This window comes from Pseudophryne corroboree, chromosome 8 (genome assembly GCF_028390025.1).
Source record: "Pseudophryne corroboree isolate aPseCor3 chromosome 8, aPseCor3.hap2, whole genome shotgun sequence".
Lineage (NCBI taxonomy): Eukaryota > Metazoa > Chordata > Amphibia > Anura > Myobatrachidae > Pseudophryne > Pseudophryne corroboree.
In genome coordinates, this window is record NC_086451.1 from 29,425,186 (window position 1) to 29,432,098 (window position 6,913).

The 6,913-nt window shown below is 46.4% G+C and overlaps 1 long non-coding RNA gene across 1 annotated transcript in view; it reads left to right on the plus strand.

The window, feature by feature from the left end:
- The window catches only part of LOC134947446 (uncharacterized), a 148,200-nt gene extending 144,225 nt beyond the window's left edge, over positions 1–3,975 (plus strand). The window contains exon 3 of the long non-coding RNA XR_010182555.1: positions 3,061–3,975. This is a non-coding gene — a long non-coding RNA (uncharacterized LOC134947446). The remainder of the gene's footprint in view (positions 1–3,060) is intronic.
- Positions 3,976–6,913: the final 2,938 nt, after the last annotated feature.

Below are 6,913 nucleotides of genomic sequence, written 5' to 3' on the forward strand. Positions count from 1 at the left end.
TGAAAAGATTCAAGTTCAAAATGGAATCGCTCAGAGCGGTCAAGAGGGGGATTTTATGGTGTCTCTGGACATCAAGGATGCTTACTTGCATGTCCCCATTTATCCACCTCATCAGGAGTACCTCAGATTTGTGGTACAGGACTGTCATTACCAATTCCAGACGTTGCCGTTTGGGCTCTCCACGGCACCGAGAATATTTACCAAGGTAATGGCGGAAATTATGGTGCTCCTTCGGAAGCAAGGAGTCACAATTACCCCATACTTGGACGATCTCCTCATAAAGGCGAGATCCAGAGAGCAGTTGCAGATCAGCGTATCACACTCTCAGGAAGTGTTGCAGCAGCATGGCTGGATTCTGAATATCCCAAAGTCGCAGCTGATTCCTACGACGCGTCTGCCCTTTCTGGGCATGATTCTGGACACAGACCAGAAGAAGGTGTTTCTCCCGGCGGAGAAGGCTCAAGAACTAGTGACTCTGGTCAGAGACCTCTTAAAACCGAAACAGGTGTCGGTGCATCACTGCACGCGAGTCCTGGGAAAGATGGTGGCATTGTACGAAGCCATTCCCTTCGGCAGGTTCCATGCGAGGATCTTTCAATGGGATCTGTTGGACAAGTGGTCCGGATCGCATCTTCAGATGCATCGGCTGATCACCCTGTCCCCCAGGGCCAGGGTGTCTCTTCTGTGGTGGCTGCAGAGTGCTCACCTTCTCGAGGGCCGCAGGTTCGGCATACAGGACTGGGTCCTGGTGACCACGGATGCGAGCCTCCGAGGGTGGGGGGCAGTCACTCAGGGAAGAAACTTCCAAGGGTTGTGGTCAAGTCAGGAGGCTTGTCTGCACATAAATATCCTGGAACTAAGGGACATATACAACGCCCTGAGTCAAACGGAGCCCCTGCTTCGCAACCAACCGGTGCTGATTCAGTCAGACAACATCACCGCAGTGGCTCATGTAAACCGCCAGGGCGGCACAAGAAGCAGAGTCGCGATGGCGGAAGCCACCAGGATTATTCGGTGGGCGGAGAATCACGTGCAAGCACTGTCAGCAGTGTTCATTCCGGGAGTGGACAACTGGGAAGCGGACTTCCTCAGCAGACACGACCTCCACCTGGGAGAGTGGGGACTTCATCACGAAGTCTTCGCTCAGATTACAAATCGATGGGAACTGCCACAGGTAGACATGATGGCGTCCCGTCTCAACAAAAAACTACAAAGGTATTGCGCCAGGTCAAGAGACCCTCAGGCGATAGCTGTGGACGCACTGGTAACACCGTGGGTGTTCCAGTCGGTCTATGTGTTTCCTCCTCTTCCTCTCATACCCAAGGTACTGAGAATCGTAAGACGAAGAGGAGTGAGAACAATACTAATTGTTCTCGATTGGCCAAGAAGGACTTGGTACCCGGAACTGCAAGAAATGCTCACAGAGGACCCGTGGCCTCTACCTCTCAGACAGGACCTGTTGCAACAGGGACCCTGTCTGTTCCAAGACTTACTGCGGCTGCGTTTGACGGCATGGCGGTTGAACGCAGGATCCTAGCGGAAAAAGGCATTCCGGAGGAAGTTATTCCTACGCTGATAAAAGCTAGGAAGGACGTGACAGCAAAGCATTATCACCGTATATGGCGAAAATATGTTGCTTGGGTGTGAGGCCAGGAAGGCCCCTACAGAGGAATTCCAGCTGGGCCGGTTCCTGCACTTCCTACAGTCTGCAGTGACTATAAGCCTAAAATTAGGGTCCATAAAGGTCCAGATTTCGGCCCTATCCATTTTCTTTCAGAAAGAACTGGCTTCACTGCCTGAGGTTCAGACGTTTGTTAAGGGAGTGCTGCATATTCAGCCCCCTTTTGTGCCACCAGTGGCACCTTGGGATCTTAACGTGGTGTTGAGTTTCCTGACATCTCACTGGTTTGAGCCACTTAAGACCGTGGAGCTAAAGTATCTCACGTGGAAAGTGGTCATGCTATTGGCCTTAGCTTTGGCTAGGCGTGTGTCAGAATTGGCGGCTTTGTCATGTAAAAGCCCCTATCTGGTTTTCCATATGGACAGGGCAGAATTGCGGACTCGACCGCAATTTCTGCCGAAGGTGGTGTCCTCTTTTCATTTGAACCAACCCATTGTGGTGCCTGCGGCTACTCGTGACTTGGAGGCCTCCAAGTTGCTTGATGTAGTCAGGGCTTCGAAGATATATGTAGCCAGGACGGCTGGAGTCAGGAAGACTGACTCGCTGTTTATCCTGTATGCATCCAACAAGTTGGGTGCTTCTGCTTCAAAGCAAACCATTGCTCGCTGGATCTGTAGCACGATTCAGCAGGCTCATTCTGCGGCGGGATTGCCGCATCCAAAATCTGTAAAAGCCCATTCCACAAGGAAGGTAGGCTCTTCTTGGGCAGCTGCCCGAGGGGTCTCGGCATTACAGCTTTGCCGAGCGGCTACTTGGTCGGGTTCAAACACATTTTCAAAATTCTACAAGTATGATACCCTGGCTGAGGAGGACCTTGTATTTGCCCATTCGGTGCTGCAGAGTCATCCGCACTCTCCCGCCCGTTTGGGAGCTTTGGTATATTCCCCATGGTCCTTACGGAGTCCCCAGCATCCACTAGGACGTTAGAGAAAATCTATTTCTCATAGCCCGTAGTGGATGCTGGGCGCCCGTCCCAAGTGCGGACTTTCTGCAATACGTGTATATAGTTATTGCTTAATAAAGGGTTATGTTATGGGGCATCCATTGAGTGATGCTCATTTGTTGTTCATACTGTTAATGTTATCACAAGTTGTACGGTGTGATTGGTGTGGCTGGTATGAGTCTTACCCTGGATTCCAAAATCCTTTCCTTATAATGTCAGCTCTTCCGGGCACAGTTTCCTTAACTGAGGTCTGGAGGAGGGGCATAGAGGGAGGAGCCAGTGCACACCAGATAGTACTAAATCTTTCTTTAGAGTGCCCAGTCTCCTGCGGAGCCCGACTATTCCCCATGGTCCTTACGGAGTCCCCAGCATCCACTACAGACTACTAGAAAGAAATATATTTACTGGTGAGTAAAATCTTATTTTTTTTTCTCAGAATTTTTAGCAGCCTTCTTTGCTCGTGGAAGAAGAATGCTCACAGACACTAGATCCACTGCCAGAGTTTCCTTCACCTGTCCTCTGCTCTACCCCACTGCCAGCACCCAGCAAGCCTCACAGTTGCCTGAAGCACGCACAAGGAGAGGACGTAAAAGGCCATGTCAGGTTGGGAATAGGTCTGAGCTGATGACTCAGCAGATTCAGGAGTCTGCCAATCGGCTCATGGAGATGGATGAGGATGAGAAGAAGCACATTGGGAGCACCATAGCCAAAAAGCTACAGATTCTGGATCCTACAAGGAGGGCTGAAGCAGAGAGGATTATTTGGGAAGCTTTTTACCAGGCCACTGTTGGGACCCTTAACCAACATACCTGGTTAACAAATAACTCCCCCAGCCTATCTGCACTGCCTCTATGCCACAATCAATGGCATATCAACCCAGCCAAGATCCCCAATATCCCCACTTTAAAATGCACACACCATCCCCTTCTGTGCAACCACACCCAGTGGTGCCGAGAGAGGGGGAGGGTACTAATTACCCGGGCCCAGGTAATATGGATGGGCCCTTACCTGGCAGCAGCAGCTGCAACTCTTCTCCTCAGCCCAGCACATGCTGTTGTGTGCTGTGCTGCAGTATAGCCAGGAATGTGCTTAAAATACATGCATAGCCACACCTCCTGTGATTAGGCCACACCCCCTGAATAGTACCTGGGCCCAGTCAGGCTCTCTACTGCCCTGACCACACCCTCCACCAACATCAGTAGTGGCTACAGGTTAGTGGGTCCTTCATGGGTTTTAGGGAAATATCATCTTCCTCCCAACCAGCCCCTGATACAATGCACTATCACAATGTTTAAAAGCGGGCATAGTTTTCATATAGAAATGTTTTGTTATTAGCTTTAGGTTTTGTTATTTCTAGTTCTATTTAATAATTTAACATAGTTAAAATGTATATTAATATTTAATAGAAAGTGTATATATATATTTTTTTTTTACACATTTCTTAAGTTAATAAAAGTTTTTACTATAAAAAAAATATTGTCTTGTCAATTTGTATTTACCTTCATGTATTGCTCCTGCAGAACTTGAGTGATGGCCTCACAGTTCTCAGGTATTATCTGTCCCAGGGCTCAAGATAATATAGCTGTGCTGTACCTCAGATCCACAACAGTCCTTCAGTAACCAGGTAACGTAGAGTAGACACCAGTCTCTGCTCTGCAGAAATAGGCCTCCAGAAATAGGTGTCCTGTTTGTGTATGTGCGGGGTGACCAGTGCAAGAAGCTCTTGGAAGGTAGGGTCATCCATATGCAGAAAATTCCTGAAGTCCTCAGGGTTGTTCTCCCAGATCTCCTGTACCAATTGCATATGGGAGAAGGTGTCTCGTCTCAGAAACCAAGCTTTGGTCCAGGAGCTGCTCTTCATGCTCCTCTTTTTTTTCTTTACAGCTTGTAGTGTGGTCACCATAACAGCAACAATAGAAGCGCAAGCCTTTCTTCTTCTCAAACTCATGATGGATGGGGATTGAAATGAAACAAACTCCCTAATCCGGTCCATTATAGTAATTCTGTATACATCTGACATGACTGTAGCCAGAATCGGGAGAAGGTGTATGGTGGTACAATCATTTTCTTGCGATAGTTTGGATGGGAGAAGATCAAATGTCACATGTAAAATTGTATAGGTGTGTACGCGAATATCGGCTGTAGTTTGGGGACGTTCGATCATGAGTATGGTTGATCGAATGCTTGAATGGAAAGCTTGATTGTATAGCTTTAGTCCCAACTATTGTGTTGACCCTCTTACTAGATGATGGATTACTGTCTGAGGTCTTCATTATCAGGTTTCCTACTCTTCCTTTCTTATGCTGTTAGCATCACCTGGAATGTTTGCAACGGACTTTCAGTAGTGCATAATTACTAGAGATGTGCGCTAATCTCCCATGTTTTGGTTTTAGATCTGTATTAGCTTCATGTTTTGGTTTTAGATCTGTATTTTTTTTGTTCCCATAATATTATTAACCACAATGACTTTAATTTCTAGTCATTTCCACTCAATTTTGACCACCTCCCTGCTCACAATATTGGTTTAATCCAGTTCAGCCCAAAGGTTGCACCGAGCTAGCGGGCTGAGTAAGCTAAGTGACAGTGAGGTGAGGTCTAGCGGCAAAGAGACAATAAAAGAAAAAGAAAAAAAAAAGAATGATTGCACAAAACTTTTTCTGTATTAGAGGTGTTTTTTTTCATTACCACTTTAAAAGGTAGTTATTTATTATTATTTCAGACGCCCTGACATAAACCCTGTATGCCCTTGGGCATCAGCTTTAGTAGATGGCATTGAAGGACTAGTATCGTAATTACTGGTGGCAGCAGCTGCAGTGTAAGTATTTGGTAGCAGCTCCTTCTCTTCTCTCAATTGATCATTATCCATATTGACGAACACACATAAGTAGTACAAACAACAGAACAATATTTTTTTTTACTATTTTATTTGCAACTGAATGCTCACACTGCTGCGTATAACAGCGCTTATATGTATGTGAACAAATGCAGTGGGTTACAATACACAGAAGTAGTGCAAATAATAGAAAAATATATATTTTTTGGTAATCATTGTGCTTATATGTGTGCGAACCAACGCAGTGGGGTACAATACACAGAAGAAGTAGTGCAAACAATAGAACTATATTTTTTTACTACTTTCTAGTTTTTAATGACAGCTCACACTGCAGGGTATAACAGCACTTACATATATGCGAACAAGCACAGTGGGGTAGAATACACAGAGGAAATAGTGCTAACAATAGAACAATATATATTTTTTAGTTTTTAATGACACCTTGTACTGCAGGGTATCACAGCACTTATATTGTATGTATGTGATGAAATGCAGTGGGGTACAATACACAGAAGTAGTGTAAACAACAGAACAATATATTTTTAATTGTCTATTATTTTTTTTGCCAATAACAGCTGCAGGGTATCACAGCGCTTGTATGTATGTGAAAAAATGCAGTGGGGTAGCACACACAACAATTTGTACAAAACCCCCCCACATTTTTTAAAACTTTTTGAAAACTTTTTATGGCTGGAGTGGATGGACAGTGGACACAGCACAACACAGCAGCAGCCAATGACTGGAGTGTATGGACACAGCCCAGCCCAGCAGCCACCGACTGGAGTGGATGTAACCAGCCCAATTGTGACAGTACAGCCCAGCAGCCACTGACTGGAGTATATGGACCCAGTCCAATGGAGACAGCACAGCCCAGCAGCCAGCACATCAGCGTGGACAATGAGAAATGGTGCAGTCACCACCGCAGGGTTTTAAATAGGATCTAAAACCCACGGGAATCTGATTCCGAGATGATGATTGTTGCCTCGTTTTGGAATCTGAGAAAACCTGAGCCGCCACTCATACTCACTCAGATTGAGGAAGTTCAGGTGGGCTCGGATCTCTGAGACCCAAGCCCGCACATCTCTAATAATCACAAGCGGCGGGATGCAATGGAGTCCGAGATCCCCGGAGGTGCAGGGTTGCCGGACGATCTCTGACTTTTTTTAAAGGGGCAATCACTTACAAGACAAAACTGCGCCTTGTAAGCTATTGCCCCTTTAAAAAAGTCAGGTATTGGCCGGCATCCCGCATCTCCGGTGATCTCGGACTCCATTACATCCTGAAAGTGTCTCTTTCAGCAAACCTATATGCAATCTACAAAGTGACAGACTAAGCTACAGCCCTGTCTCTCACCACCCATCTGCAATGCCCATCACATAGACTGTCATTCATTGTCAGTCATGCCACAATCTTCTCTCCAATCCATAACTGGTGCATTGCTCTTTGTGGTCCACAT